General features: G+C 42.3%; 1 long non-coding RNA gene across 2 annotated transcripts in view; it reads right to left on the bottom strand.

Annotated features, from left to right (window-relative positions):
- LOC135175328 (uncharacterized) overlaps positions 1 to 21081 on the bottom strand; it is a 509262-nt gene that overhangs the window by 99979 nt on the left and 388202 nt on the right. For both annotated transcript variants that reach the window (XR_010302327.1, XR_010302328.1), the window contains exon 6: positions 18605 to 18705. This is a non-coding gene — a long non-coding RNA (uncharacterized LOC135175328). The remainder of the gene's footprint in view (positions 1 to 18604; positions 18706 to 21081) is intronic.

The raw sequence follows: 21081 nt of genomic DNA on the forward strand, positions 1-21081 counted from the left end.
AGGCATGTGAAACAGTACAAAAACCTGACCAGTATTTACTAAAATTTAAACTACAAATAAGATAATACCTTTCTTGAGTTTTGATCGGAATCGTTAAGCTGACAGCAAATTAAGTGGTTCTGCAGGATGATAACGACTCACACAGACCTTCCATATGGACAATGGTACCAATGGATGACTCCTCGGTAAGAGGGTGGTCTCATTCCTGTGCTTGAAGACTAAGTCTCCCCAACATGCAACACTTGCATTCTCCCTTCTTTTGACATTCAGCAAAGTGGATGAAGCTGAAAAGGCCAAAGGAACTTTACTGGTTGAAGTAAATGAAACATAAAGCAGTAAAACGCTTATTCAAGAGGAGAACCTGGCACTGTCTTTCAAGTAGCTATTTTCACTTTTTACCTTATGATATTTGAGATTTATTCCCCCTCCTCAGGCACCACCAAGTAAGACTGAAGATGCATCTTTGCTGGTATAAAGAGACAGATGAAGGCTAAAACCAGGTCAGCCATACAAACGCATACACTCCCCACAGGATTTCTTTATACACCCTAACTATGTTCAGGTGACATTTAGATATATTTCAGGGTCTTGAAAAGAAAACCAAGTTCCAGCTATGGAAGCTGTATCTCTATATGCCTTTCCTTTTAATTAAGGAATATCCTGCTTTTCCCCCATGACACTCTTTAATTTCTATTTTTTAAGAGGAACAGCTCAGAAGACCTTATCTGTGTAGACATGGTTTAATGGCCATGGTGGTGTTAGGTCAGTGGTTGGACTCGATGATCTTAGAAGTCTTTTCCAGCTGAAACAATTCCATGATTCTATGATTGCCTCTGTTTACTTAAACAGAACAGCTCCTGATGGAGATGAACACAGCAAATGGCATGTGCACGCCTATCCTTTTCAGTATCTGCACAGGGCCATCACTGCAGTCTGTTGCCTTTGCTAAGGCACTGCCAGCACAGTTCAAGGGTTCTTTCCCAAGAGCATTCATGATGCTACCGCAACTCTCATTCTGGGCTAACACTCTAACACCTAACCCTTGAGATGCTCAGAGCTTCTCAGAAGACACCGCGATGAGAGACTCCAAATGCAGCTCATCAGACACGTGCCCTTTCCAATGATCCTTCCTATCACTCATCGCACTCACTCTCTGAAACATCTTAGGCAGAGAAGTGCAGGCTGGGTGATACACGACCTGCTCACAGCACTTCTTACCCTTCACCGCTCAAGTGCACAGTCTGATGTCATAGTTTGAGAGTCCCGCTTGGGGCTTCCCGCATAGCCCCGTGGCCAGGCGCCCTTCCTAGGGTATCACAGCTATCCCAGAATCTTAGTCCTGCTGGAAAGCACTCAGCACTGAGAGGACCCATCTTTATGCTGATAACACTAAAATATAAAATAATGCCAACAGCTGGTGCTACAAATGGCTTTTAAAAGCGATGTTCATTCACTAAAATTCCTCTTGCTACTTTTGACATGAAACACGCAGTCTCTAATTATTCTGATCAAGACGGTGAAATACAAAAACAAACTTTAATTGTGTTTAACAGATATTTAATCAGGACTCACTGAACTACAGATTAAAGCTGAAATTCATAAACCATAATTACCCAATTGTCGCAAGCTTTTTGGTCCACATTCTGCTTCCGTCTGGGCGTCTGGCACTTTGCCCCGAATTTCTTTTAGTGTCTTCTCAGTTTCATTGCTGTTCATGTTTTCCAGCAGAGATTTAGCACAGATTATAAAATATCTCTTCTTGGCAACTTTGTTAGTTTTTGGTGTGTTTTTTTTTTTTTTTTCTTACAAAGATTATCTCTCACCTATTCCCCATCCTGGGGCTGAATGAACAGGCGTACAGCTTGGGGCATTTCTTATCACAAGCTACCTTTTCCTCCCGCCAGGATCTATGGTATTCACCTATATTGCTCAAGTTCTGATTGCCTGACCAAAGCACCATCCGGATATTGCTTTGAGTATGCCATCCAACATACCTAACATGAATTATTCCTTCCTTTCTCCAGGGATAGAAGTGAGTGCAATATGGTTTTTCCTGTCAAGAGAACTGACAGCCAGAAGGTTTCCTGGTTTGGTAGGGGCTTTTTTAATGTGCTTGACATTCTGATTTATATTTAAGAAGACATGATGGAAGAACACTTCCCATGGGAAGCAGAGAGCAGTGAGCTATATGCTAACCACCATTTCCTCAGGGAATTAACTGCACAAGCTTGGACTACCTCCTGAGAAAAGTACAGATTGTCCTTTAGCACAGAGAGCCTGGTTATGCCAGGGAAGCATGGCTGTGGACAGCAGTTTTCTGGAGGCCTCCATACATTGTGGGCAGATTCTGTGAGTACTTCGAAGGACAGGATTTGATTTAACAGATATGAGAAAGTAGCTATCACATTCAGTATTTTCACAGTGATCCATGCTCCCAAGTATTCACAATCCAGTGTTCTCTGCCAGGCAGAGTTTCCTAAGTCCCAAAGTCTTTATGCCTACCGACACTAGATTGTTCTGTGGCAGAAAAGGCATGAACCTCAAAGGTGAAAGCACTGTCCATTAGGATGAGACAGAAAATACAATAGAGATTAGAAAACAGTACCCTAAGAGGCTTTGTGAGACCATATCTTTCACTCCACAAAGATGTCTAAACCACAGATCAAGTGTCTTTGACATAACTTTCCTTTTTAGTTTCACTGTGGATTTCCAGCATTTGGGGAGGAGCAAGTGAAAGAAATGCTATTCCAAAATGTCAGAGAACTGACAGCCAGAAGGTAAATCTAGGGATATAGAAGCTCTGTTTTCCTGACATTGCACAGCATTACAGGTGGGTCCTGCTGGGAATGCATGGCAGTTTTACTTGCTTGCCTAAGTGATCTTTCCACAAAAGTGCTCACATTGCCTTGAAAAATCAAGGTGGCTCCTGTTAGAAGAAGGTCTCTCAAAAAATCATCCTTCAGAGTTTCTACTGCAGGACCCTCCTCACCAAGAATCATTCCCAAGACTTCACAAGGATGTGGCCTTTCAGACACAGGTTACTAAACTGCAAGCCAATCTGAATTACCGCAAGGGGACTTCGCTAGTGGAACAGAGAAGTAGGTTCCTGTGCTGGCACCAGGCCCACACCCCCATCCCACTAAATTTGGGGGAAAACCACAGAAGTTCTGTCAGCTTTAATTCCTCTTGAATTCAGAGCATGAGACAGAGTAGGGGGATGTAGAAAAGAAGATGATGCTGGAAGAATGGGATCTCAACTCTCTCTTCCAGATATATAAAAGAGTGATCTTGATTTAAAAATGGGACAGCCATCCATGAGTATCTGCTATTACTTTTTCTCTTAAGAACTGGAGTCTTCATGAAGAGCTCAGAATATGGGTGAACATAGATGGAACCACTTAAGTTCTGGCAGAGGAATTTGTTTTTCACAATCATTCACAAAGCTCAAATGATTTATTTTATTGTCCTGACAAAATGTTATGAGGATACAAACTAAATCTTTACCTATTCCCTTGGACCTCTTCTCAGCTAACTGCAAAACTTAGACACATTTTGTTTCTGCATATTTCAGACATTTTTCATCATTAAAACCAGTATTTCACACATTTATTTCTATTCCCATCACTTTGCCCTATCTCTACTTCTGATTCTACGGAAGAGCCAGGCAGTCCTATTCCCACTGAACCAGACACTTAACTTCCTTTTCAGACACTTTAGAACAAGTCACAAACAAGCAGCAGTGAACCACCTTGGCTAAAACTACCTTTTTGTTTGTTTGCTCTTCAAACCTTCTTTGCAGGTTTCATGACCTAGCTGACTTGAAGGTCTCTGCAAAACCCCTTTCTTTGCATTTCACAGCAGTCAAGATACCAGCTTGGGAAGAGGGAGAAACAGGAAGAAATGTGCTATTTCTTCTGTTTCCTTGCTTTTTCTCTTACATAAAGTGAGATTTGACTTTTTCCGTCAGCCTCAGAGTCTGATGTCCAGACCTTTGCATCCTATGCAGAAGCCTGATGAAAACACATGCTGTAGGATGGTGGACAGCTTGCCACACAAGGCAAGCCTGATTTTTCATGAACAAATTGCTTTCCAGTTTGGCACAATTATTTGTCCAAGGGTTTCAAGCTCCGTATTTAAACTGCGATAAAGAAATTGCTATCCAGTGTTAGTGTCATTATTCATTCAGATTGTTCCTCTGAAAACAGCCTACAGCCTTTGAGAGGCAAAATGTATCGTTTTAATGTAGTCAAGGTCCCTGCTTGCTGCATTGGCAAATCTATTTAGCAGATTCTTCTCAGTATAATCTGTCCCCAGACCTGAAGAAGCTCAGTGATTTTAAGTGTTTTAAGCTAATGATAATGGTTAGTGTTGAGAACAGATGTACCTGGCTGTGGTGTGATCTATTCTATTAGGCTGTTAGGAGCTGTGTATTCATATTGACTTACCATTTATGCCTGTTTTCAAGGTGTGATGGCTGCATGGGGTGCAGTCTGTTTTTTTTCCCCTGACATATCTGTGTTTCTGGATACGTGGTGACTACACAGAGAGAGGGACGCAGAACATCTGCATGTTTATTTTCGTGCCTTCCCAAGATTTTGTACCTCTGTCTTACAGAACTACAGAATACTTTGGGTTGGAAAAAACCTTAAAGATTGCCTAGTTCCAAGCCCCTGCCATGGGCAGGGACACCTCCTGCTAGATCAGGTTGCTCAAAGCCCCATGCAATCTGGTTGACCACCAGCAAGGTGGACCAAGAGCAAGATAACGGGAAGCAGTAATGCATACCTGTGTTCATACTAGACCATAGCCCAGGAAACAGTTGCATGGATCAGAGAGTTTTATGCCTATGCTAGGTAATTTAGAAGTTTACTTCTGCTGGTGTGAAGATATCGTGCATGCAACTAGTGGAAACTGGTTTACTATTCTTCCCTGTTCATGGCACAACAGGGTGTAAAACTCTTCAGTCATATCAATAAATGGTCCTTCACTTCCCTTCAGCACAATGAAGTGAAATTTCCACTGACATGGATTTCCTGATCATATTGCAGGTTTAGTCTTGCTGTTCACAAACATCTGCTATTGCCACCCTCTGGGGACAATATGCTATTTGGTATCTTACAGACTCACTCCTCCCAGCATAGAAGCAAATCCTTCCTACTTACGTGGACTACACCACTGACATCCTACCAGTAGGAGTAAGAGAATTAAGCACTTGCAGAACAAATGCAACCTTACTGGTCCCTGTTATTGCAGCGCAGCAGGAGATATGCCTACTGAAAATAAATCTCATGCATGCAACCCCTTCCCTGTGACAGTTCAAAAAGCAGACACAGATGAAAAACCACGTGGAGCTCTAGCAGAGACACCATCTCCATCCTGACTAAATACATGGAACTTAAAAAGGGAAGATCCAACAAGATTGAAATCCAAGACCATTTAAGTAACTACAACCATGGAAAAGATGAGAGATAGACAAAAACAAGATAAGACACTAGATCTCAGCAAAGACAGGCAAATTACCATCCCATCTGGAAAGATCAAGTGAAGGTGTCACAGTGCAGCTCTGGGTCAGCATTATCATCAATTCAAGCTGAGTATGGAACTCAGGTCTTAAGCTAAAAGGCAGCACAGTGACATGTTGCAATGCTAGAAACAAGAGATTAAAAGCTTACATTCAGGAGTCTCTTTCCCTCTGATGGTTTGGCCAACTAGTCAAAAGGAAAAGTCCATTAAATGAGAGGCACTATACACTTAATTCTATAGCTTCAGGCCTATCAATTAAAGAATAACACCAGTATTGTGAATTTAATTTTCACTTCAACACGAAATACAATTTAGATGTAACTCATACACATTCTCTCCATTCCCTAAATATGTTCTGGGGACTTTGTGTGAAAACACTACAGGTTAAATACCTAAGACACTGCATTAAAAGAGGATAATAGCACTGTGGAGGAAAAAAAAAGACATTACATGAAGATACTCTGGAGGTTCTGACTATAATTTTTCTATCTTTTTTTTTCCTCCTGTTGTCCCATTTCCTTCCTAAGTCCATCTACCACAGAATTCAGTTTGTCCTCCTTAACCTCTCAGATCACGTGCTAGAAAAACCTTTACCTTTTCCCAAATCCTTGTTTCTCCCATCAGGACTTAATGCAGCTGCACAGGGTAAAAGTCCTGGTGTCTGACATTCAATAAGAAACCCAAAGAGTGTAAACATCAAGTGCATTAAGATTTCCTCCCTGGTACTCAAAGGAAATGAAGGCTGTTTGCCCACTCCTAGGAGACTGGTCTGCATCTAAAGCTGGGATGTATCTCTGTTTCTGGAGTTAGTGCCATTTCCCTCTTATGTTTTACACTCCATCTACTAAGGTGCATTTTTTAGCCAGAGAAGAAATCATCTTTGCTGGAAATCATGTTGGTAGAATTGGGTATTCATCAATAAAGGAACAATTTAAGTGGCAGTAATTTGGGATCTTACACACTGGGACATGATACTGTATTAGCTATGCTTGTCTTAATACTTTTAAGTCAGGTTTCTCAGCTATGATGTTGAGAAATTTATATGGCTTTGGTTTTAAATGCAAACTGCTGTTGATAGAATTTAAACTAAAGTTAACTGTGCTCTAAAAATCACAGAATCATAGAATCAGTCTAGGTTGGACGGGATCACAAGAATCATCTAGTTCCAACCCCCTGCCACACCCAGGGACACCCTACCCTAGATCAGGCTGCCCACAGCCTCATCCAGCCTGGCCTTAAACACCTCCAGGGATGGAGCCTCAACCACCTTCCTGGGCAACTCAGTCCAGGCTCCACCACTCTCATACTGAACAACTTCCTCCTCACCTCCAGTCTCAATCTCCCCACCTCCAGCTTTGCTCCACTCCTCCTAGTCCTGTCACTCCCTGAGAGCCTCAAAAGTGCCTCCCCAGCTTTTTTGCAGGCCCCCTTCAGACACTGAAAGGACACAAGAAGGTCACCTGGGTGCCTCCTCTTCTCCAGACTGAACAGCCCCAACTCTTTCAGTCTGTCCTCATAGCAGAGCTGCTCCAGCCCTCTGATCATCCTTGTGGCCCTTCTCTGGACATGCTCCAGCACATCCACATCCTTCTTGTAATAGGAGCTCCAGAACTGGATGCAGAACTCCAGGTGGGTTCTCAGCAGAGTGGAGTAAAGGGGGAGAATCACCTCCCTTGACCTGCTGGCCACACTTCTAATGCAGCCTGGGAGCTGTTTGGTCCTCTGAGCTGCAAATGCATCCTCACCTTCCATCACTCTAGTGATCCCACTCATCTCCCATTTGTTATCCTTATGTATATGTGTTCTATGTAGGTACTAGACTGTGGACCTGTGCAAGAGGCAGCCAAGACTCCGCTAATAGTGCTTTTAAATGTTTAAGTAGTAAGTGGAACAAGAAGTCTCATTAAAAAATTGCAAAATCCATGACCATAAACTCCCAGCTAGCAAGGAGAACAGTTTTCAAAATGATTCATGTATTCATACAGACATTGAGAACTTTGAGAAAATCCCCTTAAGTTTCCAACAGAAATCAGCCACATGGGTGACTCTGGCACTGACCATCTGGCATTGATTAGTACTGGGTCCAGTTTTGTTCAGTATCTTTATCCGTGACCTGGATGAGGGCATTGAGTGCACCCTCAGAAAGTTCACTGATGGTACAAAACCTGATAGGGTGGCTGATAGCCTGTCAGGCTGTGCTGCTATCCAAAGAGATCTGGACAGGCTGGAGAGTTGAGTGAAGGTTAACCATATGAAGTTCAATAAGGACAAGTGCAGGGTCCTCCATTTGGGGAGGAATAACAACAGGTACCAGTACAGGTTGGGGGCTGCCCTGCTGGAAAGCAGCTCTGTGGAGAAAGACTTTGGAGTGCTGGTGGACAGCAAGTTCTGCATGGGCCAGCAATGTGCCCTTGTGGCCAAGAGAGCCAATGGCATCCTGGGGTGCATCAAGAAAAGTATGTCCAGGAGGTCTAGGGAAGTTCTTCCCCCTATACTTTGCCCCGGTGAGACCACAGCTGGAATACTGTGTCCAGTTTTGAGCTCCCCAGTTCAAGAAAGACAGGGACCTGCTGGAAAGAATCCAGTGGAGAGCCCTGGGGATGACTGGGAGACTTGAGCACCTCCTCTGTGAGGAGAGACTGAGAGCCCTGGGGCTGTTTAGTCTGGAAAAGAGGCTGAGCAGAGATCTGATCAATGTCTATAAATATCTGAGGGATGGGTGTCAAGTGGATGGGGCCAATCTCTTTTCAGTGGCCAGCAGCTACAAATTGGAACATAGCAGATTTCACTTCAACATGAGGAAAAATTTCTTTACTGTGAGGGTAACAGCACTGGAACAGGCTGCCCAGAGAGGTTGTGGAGTCTCCTTCTCTGGAAACTTTCAAAACCTGCCTGGATGCATTCCTGTGTGAACTGCTTGAGGGGATCCTGCCTTGGCAGGGACTTTGGACTCGATGATCTCTGGAGGTCCCTTCCAAACTCTAAAGTTCTGTGATTCTGTGATCATGGGGATGCTTGTTTTTCTCCCCGATGTATGTATCAGAAGCCACTGTGAAGGACAGGGTGCAAGGCTAAGGGCAGAGAGTTGATGGCCAGCAGTAGCAGCACAACTCAGCATGAATCATGCTCTCCTTCACACAGCCAGTGAAGTGGTGGTCTCTGGTCTATGTCCACTTCCTCCACCTCTGCAGCACCTGATACTTCACAGGCATAGTGGGACCAGCACTGGGTGAGGGTGAGCATGGGGACATTTTAGTAGCTAAGGAGAACTTCTACCCCAAATTCTCTAATGTGATAGAGGAAACTGCATCTTACAGCTTTCTCTAAATGTCATTAGGTGTGAGTTCTCACCAGGAGGCAATGAGACCACAACTGCTCTGACACTGACAGGGGCAAGTGGCAAAGCTGGCATCACAGTCTGCTGAACTGGGACCTGGTCAAGAACAATGAATAAGCACTGCATGGCATATAAGGTGTATCATGGCTCATAAGATGCCCAAATATTTGCCTTTTCCCTTTTGGAAAGCACTTGTGCTAGCTACCACACTGACTGCAACGCCTGGCTCTCAACTAAACTGAAACAAAGTGACTCCAGAGAAGGGTGCAGGGGCCCAGGGAATACAGGGATACATCTGCAGTGTAGGACAGGGAGGATGATGCCATTCTGTTAAGCAAATGACAATCGTTTCTGTAACCAGAAAGGAAATGGAAAGATGGCAAAAACCTGTTCTGACATGACACAGAGAGGAAAGCATTTGTCAATTTCTAACAAGAGTCTTTACTCCTGTAGCAATCTTTATAAACTGACCAGACGTATCACTTACAATTTGCTTGTCAGCCCTGCACTTCTGAAGAATCTTCTCATGAGGGAGGGGAAAATTCTCTAATTATTAAAAACAACCCCAGGCTGTGCCTTCAGGTTTTGGTCTGAATCCAGAACCAGCAACAGAAATCTCTTAAGAGAAACCTTTGAACAGAAGGCAGCAAGGACTTCTCAGGGAAAAGCTACAGGATCAAGACGCACATTCCCAGTAAAAACCAGCCTTCCTCGTTGTCCCCCCGTGCCCCTCAACCTCATTATTCCCAAAAGACACAAAGAAAACACAAGATTGTTGGGCTTTCTATAAGAAGATTTGGCAGGTTTTTCACATTTGTTTAGAGTGTAAGATATAATTGGAGTTTGAGGCTTGCCTCTCTTTCAGTAAGAAGACGACTCTGTTATTTGTTCTCTGAATAAGTATTTGTTATTAGTGGATTAGACATGGATCATAGAATCATAGAATCAACCAGGTTGGAAGAGATCTCCAAGATCATCCAGTCCAACCTATCCCCCAGCCCTATCCAGTCAACTAGATCATGGCACCAAGTGCCTCAGCCAGGCTTTTCCTGAGCACCTCCAGGGACGGTGCCTCCACCACCTCCCTGGGCAGCCCATTCCAATGCCAATCACTCTCTCTGGGAAGAACTTCCTCCTAACATCCAGTCTATATTTCCCCTGGCACAACTTGAGACTGTGTGCCCTTGTTCTGTTGCTGCTTGCCTGGGAGAAGAGGCCACCCCCCACCCGGCTGCAATGTCCCTTCAGTTAGTTGTAGACAGCAATGAGGTCACCCCTGAGCCTCCTCTTCTCCAAGCTAAACACCCCCAGCTCCCTCAGCCTCTCCTCATAGGGTTTGTGTTCCAGGCCTTTGACCAGCTTTGTTGCCCTTCTCTGGACAGGGTAAGGTATATTATTACAACCTTGTTTGTTAGGTATGATTTACATTGTTTGCTGCATATCATCTTAGGCTGTCTTTAATTTTGTTATACTTTAGGAGGGTGGGTTTTTTTTTTGCTTGGTTTTATGCATTTAGTCACAGTTGGTTGTGTTTTGAACTTTGAAAAAAAGAAATTAATACAAAGGAAATTAAACAAAAAAAAAAAAGAGAAAGAAAATATTTTCAAAATGATGTGGAAATCAAATCTATCCCTCAGTAATTTGATTTGTAGGAAATGGAGAGCAAAGCATTACAAAGCATTACAAACAGAATGCCTTGAAGTGCATCATAATTACTTACATGTGCAAATATGTTGTCTAGGTTTAGACATTCAGTTAATAATAGTCATAATAATTCTATGCCCTTACACAGAGTCTTTCATCTAAGCTTCTCCAGGTTTGTGTAAGCAATCATTAACTAATGCTTGAGTATCACTGAGTACTTTGCTGCTCATACACATGGAGAAGTAAGGGCAAAAGCCCTCCCAATTATTATTTGATGTCAAGATAGGAGTGAACTTCAGACGACTGAACAACAAGTGGATCATGGATGCAGAAGTTTGAAGCTGATCCTCTATTTCTACAACTTAATGGCTCTATAAGAATGAAGGAGTGCAACAAATGTGCATCTCAGACCTTCTGTTCCACAAACTGTAAAAGCTGAGAACTGACACAAACCAGGTAAATAGAAAATCTCCAGAGGGACTCTGGTATATACAAAAATGTACCGATATTTTGCATCAGAGCATAAAGACTTACAAATCTGCCTTGTCTGGAACTCTTTACCATCGTGAATAGCTCTTATTTGAGGCTCCACAAACAGCTTGCAGGTCATGCATCCTTTGTGGAAATCTGGGTGCAGTGTTAAAGGAACCTGAAAAAAGGCACTCTATAAAACCTCAGTTACTACAGAAAGTCCCAAGTGCTAACCTCATGCTTGGAGACTATTCCCACATGTACCTCCTAAGTTTCAAGGACCTGAAACTCACAACAAAACTCTGGGCATTGGAAGAGGTTGCCCAGAGAGGTGCTGGAGTCACTGTCCATGGATGTGGTGCTTACAAATGTAGTTTAGTGATAATGGCTTAGCAGTAGTGGTGGGATTGAGAGCTCTAGGTGAAAAGTTGGACTTGATGACCTGAAAGATCTCTTCCCTCAACAGTGACAAGATTCAATGATTCGATATTATCCCGAACCTTTTCCACAGTTCCTGCCAGGGAATCACAGAATCATAGAATGTCAAGGTTTGGAAGGGACCTCTAGAAATCATTGAGTCCAAACCCTGCTCTCAAAGCAGAATCACCTAGGGCAGGCCACACAGGGAACACATGCAGGTGGGTTTTGAATGTTTCCAGGCAAGGAGACACTACAGCCTGTCTGGACAGCCTGCTCCAGTCCTCCAACATCCTCACAGTAATGTTGAGTGGAACCCATTGTTTCTTGGCCTATTACTGGGTACCACCAAAAGGAGACTGGAACCTTCACCTTGACACCCACTCCTTAGATATTTATAGACATAAGATCTGCCCTCAGCCTTCTCTTGTCAAGACTAAACAGGTCCAGTTCTTTCAGTTTGTCTTCATAGGAGAGATGTTCAAGTCCCTTAATAATCCTCTTAGCTCACTGCTGGACACTTTCCAGTAGATCCCTGCCCCTCTTGAACTGGAGAGCCCAAAACTGGGTACAGTATTCCAAGTGTGATCTCACCAGGTCAGAGTAGAGGGGGAGGAAGGAAATGCTGGGGTTTATACTCTTCTACTGCTTACTTCCATGACACTTCCTAACTGTGTACCTGAACCTCTGTTGCTCTTTCTCTCAAGTCAAGTGAGAAATCCACAGTTTCTGCAGTTTAGGTCCTTTTTTTCCTTGATAGCCAAAACTCCATCCTTAATTTACTGGTACATATGTTTTTCATGCCTCACTAGATGGCCAAAACCCAAGACCACCAAATTATTATTGCTCTTTCACTTAGCCATGAAATAATGCTAATGCTTTAAACTGCCACCTGCTGAAATAGCAGTAAGTAACTGCAGCTGCTGACCCATGCAGGTATTCGACTGCCTATTTGAAGGATCTGACATCAACAGATCCCATTTCTGTGCTCCATGTAGCTGTTAGAAGAAAGCACTTCGCTATACATTTCCACTACCTGTTCTGCTTTACACTAATAAAAACACTGGGTATTATTTATTTGTCTGCCTGACTGACAAAGCCAGGCATCAAAGCATCATTCTAGTGTCACATACTTCAACACTCTAATATTTCAGAACTTGTAAAGCAATCTCTTATGGCACTTTGTGGGCTGTGAGATCGCCCTGACAAACTGTGATAATGTTGGCAATCTCTGAATGGGTGTTCATTTGCAATCTTACTACAGAGGAATTGCTATGTTTCCAAATTCAAGGGCTTGACATAATCTGTCTCCACAAAGCTATCCAGGTCTGTCATAAGGCTGTCTGTGACCCAGGGATTTGATGGGGGTTAGTGTCTATCCTTAGTTCAACTTCACCATAAGCAGGTGAATTCCCTAGGGTATGACTTTCTCAGTTTGTTTTCTCTTTGTTTAAAATACCTCTCATTTGGTTTTGGGGGGCTTATGTGGTTTGGTTTGGTTGGTTGGTTTGTTGTTGTTTTTTAAAGTATAAACAGCACCTACTAATAATATCTGTGTCAGGTAGGGAGACTGTTCCTCCAAATACTGACCGGTTTCTTAGAGCTCATGCCAAACCCTCTGCTCCTCTCATCACACTAGAGGCTGAGTAACAATGGAAGTGTCAGGTCAAACTACAAAGCTATTGCCATCATCTCTTCCCTTCCGTATGCTCCCAGTACTGGCAGTCTCTGGGCTGCAGTCCACAGGATATCCACAATTAAGGCCCAGATTGAGGGAGGGGTAGAAAAATGATGGTACACTGCCAAGTATGTCAGAACCTGAACTTGATCCATTTTAAAACTGAAGCTAGGGACTGTGGGATAGCACTGTGTTCTCTATAATCCATCCAAAGAAAGGAAAACAACTTACCATCTCAGGGAGAGAAAAAAACCCAAACCAACTCAGAGTTAGTGCAGACCTAACATAAATAACTATTGTCTATTTGCCTCTGAATCTTATCTTTGACTAAAGACAACTGCTGTCTTGACATAGAAGGAAGATTTTTCAAATGCTGTAAAACTGTTAAGCAGCCCAAGAAAAAGGGAGACACAGAGAGAGAGAGAGAGGCAGGCTTCATCATATTTATGAGGGCCACAAAACTGCTACTTAGTTCTAAGTCCTTTAAGTTTGAAATTACTTAGGAGTCCCTTAGAAAAGCTGGGAACATGGGGTGGAAATAGAAAACTTCTAAGAGCATCCAGTTTTTCCAAAATAAGTTGACTGCACAACAGCCTTTCCCTGCTATCCCTTAGGCAAATTTAGCAGCTTAATGGTTCCTTCCAGTTAACAAAAGACCCTCCTCAAATCCTGTGCAGGGTGTGGGTGAAGCTCTGGGACTTGACCATGGTCAGGTCAAGAAGCTGATGCCAGGGCACAGGCACTCCACATCAGTGCAGAACTGGAGTGCAAGCTTAACTTTAAGCTTGGATATTCTGCTGAACTAATGCTGGGATCTATTGTTACTTTTAGGACATTTTTACAAAAGAAGTTTGTCTTCCTTGGCTTATTCCACCTAATCAAAACAAAGGTTGTTACAGGTGCACTGTACTTTTGTTTTATCTCCATTTAAGTTATTTTTTACATTTCATTCTCTGTGGAAAAGGAAACTCAGCATCATTATCCAAACTCATGAATAAGCACTTAGATTATAGAATCATATCATGGAATCAACCAGGTTGGAAGACACATCAAGATCATCCAGTCCAACCTAGCACCGAGCCCTATCCAATCAACTAGACCGTGGCACTAAGTGCCTCAGCCAGGCTTTTCTTCAACACCTCTAGGGATGGCAACTCCACCACCTCCCTTGGCAGCCCATTCCAATGCCAATCACTCTCTCTGTGAAGAACTTCCTCCTAACATCTAGCCTAGATGCCATGCTACTGGAAAAAAGTTTGAATCCACATAAATTCCAAACTTGCATTCTGGCTCAAAATTACAGCAAACTTGCTGCTGCTCTCATTCTTAGTAAAATATTAACTGCTTTTTCCAGGAGCAGCAATTATCCCTCATGTCTTTTTAATCCTTCAGAAAAGCACGTGCAGCTTTGGAAGCCCAAGGTAAACATTTTGATGTGTGTATTATATCTAACTGAAGTCAGTAGGTTGTGTGGATATTAAAAAAAATACAAAAAAACCCCAAAACAAACAAAAAAAACCCAACCAAACTGGTGAGGGGCCTGGAACACAGCCCTGGGAGGAGAGGCTGAGGGAGCTGGCGGTGTTTAGCCTGAAGAAGAGGAGGCTCAGGGGTGACCTCATTGCTGTCTACAATACTTGAAGGGAGGCTGTAGCCAGTGGGGGTTGGTCTCCTCTCCCAGGCAACCAGCAAGAGAACAAGGAGACACAGTCTCAGGTTGTGCCGGGGGAAGTACAGGGTGGATGTTAGGAGGAAGTTGTTGGCAGAGAGAGTGATTGGCATTGGAATGGGCTGCTCAGGGAGGTGGTGGAGTCACCATCCCTGGAGGTGTTGCAGAAAAGCCTGGCTGAGGCACTTAGTGCCATGGTCTAGTTGACTGGCTAGGGCTGGGTGTTAGGTTGGACTGGATGATCTTGGAGATCTCTTCCAACCTGATTGATTCTATGATTCTAAGACAGCACAGTGATCCACAGGCTTCAAAAGGTTAAGCTGCTTCCCTAATACAAATGGGATCGTCTTGAACTCAGCAACAGAATCAGTACGTGCTTTTCCTTCCTAAAACTGCCTTTTTGTTTAGGTTAAGGCTGAACTTTAGGAAGAAGTTCTTCACATAAAGAGTGATTGCCCATTGGAATGGGCTGCCCAGGGAGGTGGTGGAGTCATCATCCCTGAGGATGTTTTAAAGGAGACTGGACGAGGCACAGTTCAGTTCATTAGAAGGTGTTAGGTGATAGGTTGGATTTGGTGATCTCGAAGGTCTTTTCCAACCTTATTTTACAGTAGGCTGAGAACTGGTGAGTATACTTGTATGCTACTTATTGTTTGACTCTTTTTTACACAAATCTATTTTTAAAGAAGAAGAAGCCAAAGGAAAGAGCCCCCCTTCTCAGCTAGTGGCACTTCAGAACCCGTTTGCTAAATGCAGCTGAAATGTAATAATGTTTCTCCCTTTTCCTTTATATTTGTTAGTATTTTTAATACTGACAATAAGTTCCTGTGCACTCAAAATGTTAAAAAAACCCCAACAACAAAGCAAGCAACCTATCACTAGATTGCTCTTGATAGGAGAAAAAGAATAACGAAATATGTTAAATTTACCATAAACAAGGGGTTTCATACCACGACAGCAACTTTTAATGTAATTCATTTGTCATATAAATTACATCCCTGGAGATATCCCATAAAATTAATTAGGTCAGAGAGAGAAGCAAAACATATCAAAAACTTCTCAAAACTCTAACAAACAGTAAGTTTTAAACTTAGCAGTATCAATGATCTCACTGTAAAGTTTTTCCTTCCTCTTCCTCTATTCTTCTTTTCAGGAGATCAAGATCAACAGATCGAGAACCATCTTGGCTCACCAAGATCAAGGAAAACATACAGAACCAATTAGGTTGGAAAACACCACTCGAGAGAGTGACTGACATTGGAATGGGCTGCCCAGGGAGGCAGTGGAGTCGCCGTCCCTGGAGGTGCTCAAGACTGGATGAGGCATTTAGTGCCATGGTCTAGTTGACTGGATAGGGCTGGGTGATAGGTTGGACTGGATGAGCTTGGAGGTCTCTTCCAGCCTGGTTGATTCTAAGATACAGAGCTAAGTACACAGCGTTTGTGAAATGGGAAATTATGCAAGCGGCTCTGTCCTTTCTAAACTATAAACTCTCTAGAAGAATCTGAAATACAATTTAGTGAAGACATTCATTGTGTCAATGTTGCCTTTAAGTACAAAGCTACAATTGCAAAATCTAAGCATGATACATTCATCACACATGGCAGAAAAGCCAAGGGGAGGAGGGCAGGAGAAAACAATAAGAATTTTAGACAAATTCTAATACTCATTCTCAAATCAAAACTCTGAATCTTTGCCTTCTTATTAGCTTCTCTGAAACTTAGGCAAAAAGTAATTTGTGTACTTTCCCCACACCACCCTGGCTTCAATTTGTGCAAGAAACAAGACAGCTTTTTTCACTTCTCTCACTGAATTGGAATTGTTAACACACATGTACAAAATCCAATGCATTTTCTGATCCCATTCGGAGCACATATCAAATTTTGCTCTTCCTGATGCCTATACCACCTTCCAGTGTAGACATAAGTAATAAAGGCAGAATGCAAAGGCAACAAAATGCAGGGGAGTAAATGAGTGGATGTTGCTTGATCATTAACAACATTAACAAACTGCACTAATGAATAACTCCGTAGTACAAACTTCATCTGGATCATGTGAGTGCATGAGATCACAATTCTGCCAGCCCTTATATGTGCTAAAGTCAGCAGTGGGGAACAAAAGATATCAGATAAGGCATGGAGCTAACTGGTAAAAGTCAAAACATCAAAACACATTTTCAAGAGTGCATCAGAAGAATGAATTTTTAACGGATCTGTGCTTCGCGTTCTGAGGTGACAGAGTTCTCGATCTGGTAGAAAGTTCCCAAAGCTCAATTTACTACATTGTCAAAATATAGCCCGAGGGGACAATCTGACTTACAGCATCTTTATGACTGGTGATGAAAGAACTTCGCTTGGCTTTTAGATCCCAAGTTTGGCTCAAGATAGAGCAGCAGAGAACAGAACATTTTTTATTTTATGCTGGGAGTTCACAGTGTTCCTCTTCAGCACAGAATGAGGTTTTTACTGTATAGAATTCTCACACGCAGCTCGCTGATGAGTTAGAATTCACACCTTCAGATTTTGGGGATATACTTCGCACCCTTCATTGTTACTGCTACTAAAGATACAGATTATAGTATCCTCGTGTCATTGTAGCATCTGTAACAGAAATCTTTAGAAAATTCAGGAGAAAACCTGTCTTTTACCAGGCCACTGCATGTCTTATTCAGCCCTGGCAAGGCTGCAGAGTCCAGTAACCACATTAATTGGACATTATAGGGACAGCCAAGTATAGCTCTGTTACTGTGCAGTTTTTACTGCTCCTTGTCACGTCGTTTCAAAACACATTTTGTGTTTTAACCTGTCATACATACATATGAAAGCATTGCACAACACTGGACAATGCTATGGATCTGCAGGAAATAATTGCTTGACAAATATGAAGCAATCCGCACAAATATAAGCAGCCTGGCCCAAATCTGTTCTAAATTATGCTTATTCAAATCCATGCCAGCCAACTAGTACCACTAACAGAACAGAGCAGATAAGAGTAAGAAAAAAAAAAAAACAAAAAAACCCCAGCTCTACTGTACAGTTATCCATCAGCCAAAACCCTGCCAGCCTGCCAGCACATACATTCTCCCACTTTCCTAGCATGGATTTACAGGAAACAATAAAAATAAGAATATCTGGGATTTCTGGTCCTCTCATGCATTGGAGGACACTTGTCCAAGAACATATGGACTTAAATCCATCACTTTTCTTTCAAGAAAGTTACTAACTTTGGTGGGTGGAGTCCAACATTTTAATGCCATATTATTAGCAAAGAGTGGCTGTTTCTGTAATGCTGCACATAGCACAGGGAGCATGTGTAGTAGTTCAAAGGTAGCATTTTAACTTAATTTCAAGTGTTTTTTTTTTTTTTCCCTGAATTCTAATGCTCTCAAAAGATATAAAGTAATGGTATTAATAGCAGAGATTTTAATAAATTTGGTCTTCACAGTCTCATCCATCCCTCCCTCCTTCTATCTCAGCTCTGACCTCCAGATTATTAATGTACTGCAGATCTGGACTTTCCACACAGCTGTTTCAACAAATCTCATTTTGCTCTATAATGCACAGCTTGTGACTGGGATTGGTATTTGCAATGCTGAACCAAGCTTCATGCTACTCTAGGCAAAAAGTAAGACTAAGATCAGAAAATTCTCTGCCCTACTAACCCTTCTTTCAATCCAAGTCTTTACCAAACTCACAGATACAGACAGATACTGTGGGTACCAGCCATGCAACCTCTCCAACTGGATACTGCGAGAGATGTATTGCCAAAGGCTTTTCGGCTGTAAATCAAAAGGTGGTTTGGCACTGAGATTTCTACCTGTTTGTGGTTTTTATCTGTGATTTCGAGATAGAAAATTAGATGATACCTTTCAATGCTGCAGCTCAAGCTGGCTGTGTGGAGAGCAAGGTTTCATTCCAATCAAATCTCTCTCTCTCTTGCAAAGTTGAGGAAAACTGCCAACCACTGCTGCTCTTGCCATCAAGACACGATGCAGATGTTAGGAAAAGGCAAAGTAAAAGGAGAGAAGAAAAAAAGGAAAAGAAAACTATAAGTTTTACATAAACAACAAATGGTACACAGTGACTACATCTGAGGACAATAAAATAAAAAGTACTAGCTTTAGTATATGGAAACAAATAAACAAAACCTTGGAAGAGCTTAATCTAAGAGGTTGTTTTAGTTAACTGGATATAGAGAATTTTTGTTTAAATTTAGTTCCAAGAGATACAATACTTTGAAAACATATGATAAACATAAAGGGACAACATTAAAGAAACAAACCTATCATAGCAACAAAATGAACTACACTATTACTCAGAGAGCAGCCTAAGCCCCTTCAACAAATGCCCTGCAAAGCAGCAGAAGCACTTGCAACATATGTTCTTGCCTGCAAATAGCCCAGGGTGCAAGAGGTGGGCTTCGTTTTGGGGGGTTTTAAAGCCTTCTGCACGGGTCTAACTGCCTTTGTTGAAGGTAGTGTTAACACACATTGAATGCGGTGGGAACCAAATGTGGATAACTGCATACTTTGCAAAATCACACCCAATATGTTCAACTGATGCCCTCATTCTCTGAGGACAAGTGTAGGCTATGGAATACTACAAATAATAGAGAGCAGTAGTCTAAAGTAAGCTTTTCAGAACCGCGGAAGCATATTTCGCTACTTTTTCACAGATAATTGGGAATGTGCATCTTCAAAATAGTAGTCAAGTGTGGGAAAAGACTGTCTAGAGAGCCTTACTGTGACAGAAATCTCAATGCCTTTTCATAAAATAAGAGTTCTTCAAAGCAACTCTCAGCAACCATTAAGAGAACAGTCAGCAAAAGTGCACTTCTCAGATTAAAGTAAGAAAATGAAAGTTCCTGCCTCTCCGCAGACATAGCTGTAACGAGAATGGCTTCAATGCATCTGCTAATATCCAAAATGGGTCCATATTCACCAGTTCACTGAAATGTAGAATCCTAATCTGGACATTGTTTTGCACAATAATATTATTGAGAAGTTGTATGTAGTAATTTATTGACAGAAGATGAGAACTGGGTGATTAGATTGTATTAAATCTTCCATGTTAATAAAGACTGAGAGGAAGAGAAAATGGAACTACCTTATCATGAAGATACAATAACCAGCCAAGTGGATCTTTGTGGATCATGTGGGGAGAAAAGGGGGAGAGAGAGTGAGAGGAAGGGGCAAAGTGAGGGAGAGGGAGAACAGAGAAAATAAACAGAAAGCAAAACAGAGAAAAATAAAAAGAGAAGAGTTAAAAAAGAGACAAAAACTCAGAGAGGAAAGAGTCTTTCTAAACCAGCAGCTGCAAAATATTTGTTTTCACTTTTCTTGGGTAAAATATTTATTTCCAAAGAAAATTTTTATTTCAAGAGTTTTCACTTAAAAAAAAAAAAAATTCCAGTGGAAAATGTCTGGCCGTGGCCACGACGGATAGAGCCACTGGTCTCAGCCAGGGGAAGGTGAATGCTGAGGTCAGTGGACTGGGTCTGCCACAGTCCTCTTACATAATCACAGGCAAAGTGCTTCCACTCCCTGCAATGTTATTTCTCCTCCAGCCTGTCTGCTTACATAGCCTATCCACTCTTCAGGGCAGGGACTGCCATAGAAGTGCATAATGCTAGTAGAGTTTGGAAGGGACCTCTGAAGATTACCTAATCCAGCCCACCTACTAGAGCAGGATCACTAAATTACCAAGGAAAGCATCCAGGCAGATTTTGAATGTCTCCAGACATAGGAGACTCCACAACGTCTCTGGGCACCCTGTTCCAGGGCTTTGCCACTCTCAAAGTGAAGCAGTTTTTCCTTAAGCTTACGTGGAACTACGTGTTTCAGTTTGTGTTTGTTGCCCCTTGTCCTGTATATTGTATGCAGTTTACTGCACCACATTTGTTTAATGACTCTCAGCAGTGCATTAACAACACTATTTTTCTCTTCTACAGCAGCTTGTTCCCAATATCAAGGCGAAGACACAAACAATCTATGGCTGCAACACACTGGTAACCAAACACTATTGTATGCCATAACACTACTGTATGCCATGGGGATGAGGAGGGATGTCTTCATCAGAGTTTACACACAGAAAATCAGACAACTCTACAGTCCAGTCTTGTGATGTGTGTTCCAAGCTGCCAGAAATAAGGCAGGAAAGAAGAGGAGGAGGGGGGCATCTCCTGTGTTTATAATGAAAGAAGAGAGATGACTGGACTAAGAGCTGATGAGGTTACAAGGCAACAGCAGTGCCATGAATTGTTTGGGCTTAAAGCCAGATGTCTTGTATTTCCTTTGATTGTTTCTAAATAATTAATGGTATTAATTTTATCATGTGATCTACG

Source organism: Pogoniulus pusillus, chromosome 5 (genome assembly GCF_015220805.1).
Source record: "Pogoniulus pusillus isolate bPogPus1 chromosome 5, bPogPus1.pri, whole genome shotgun sequence".
Classification (NCBI taxonomy): Eukaryota; Metazoa; Chordata; class Aves; order Piciformes; family Lybiidae; genus Pogoniulus; species Pogoniulus pusillus.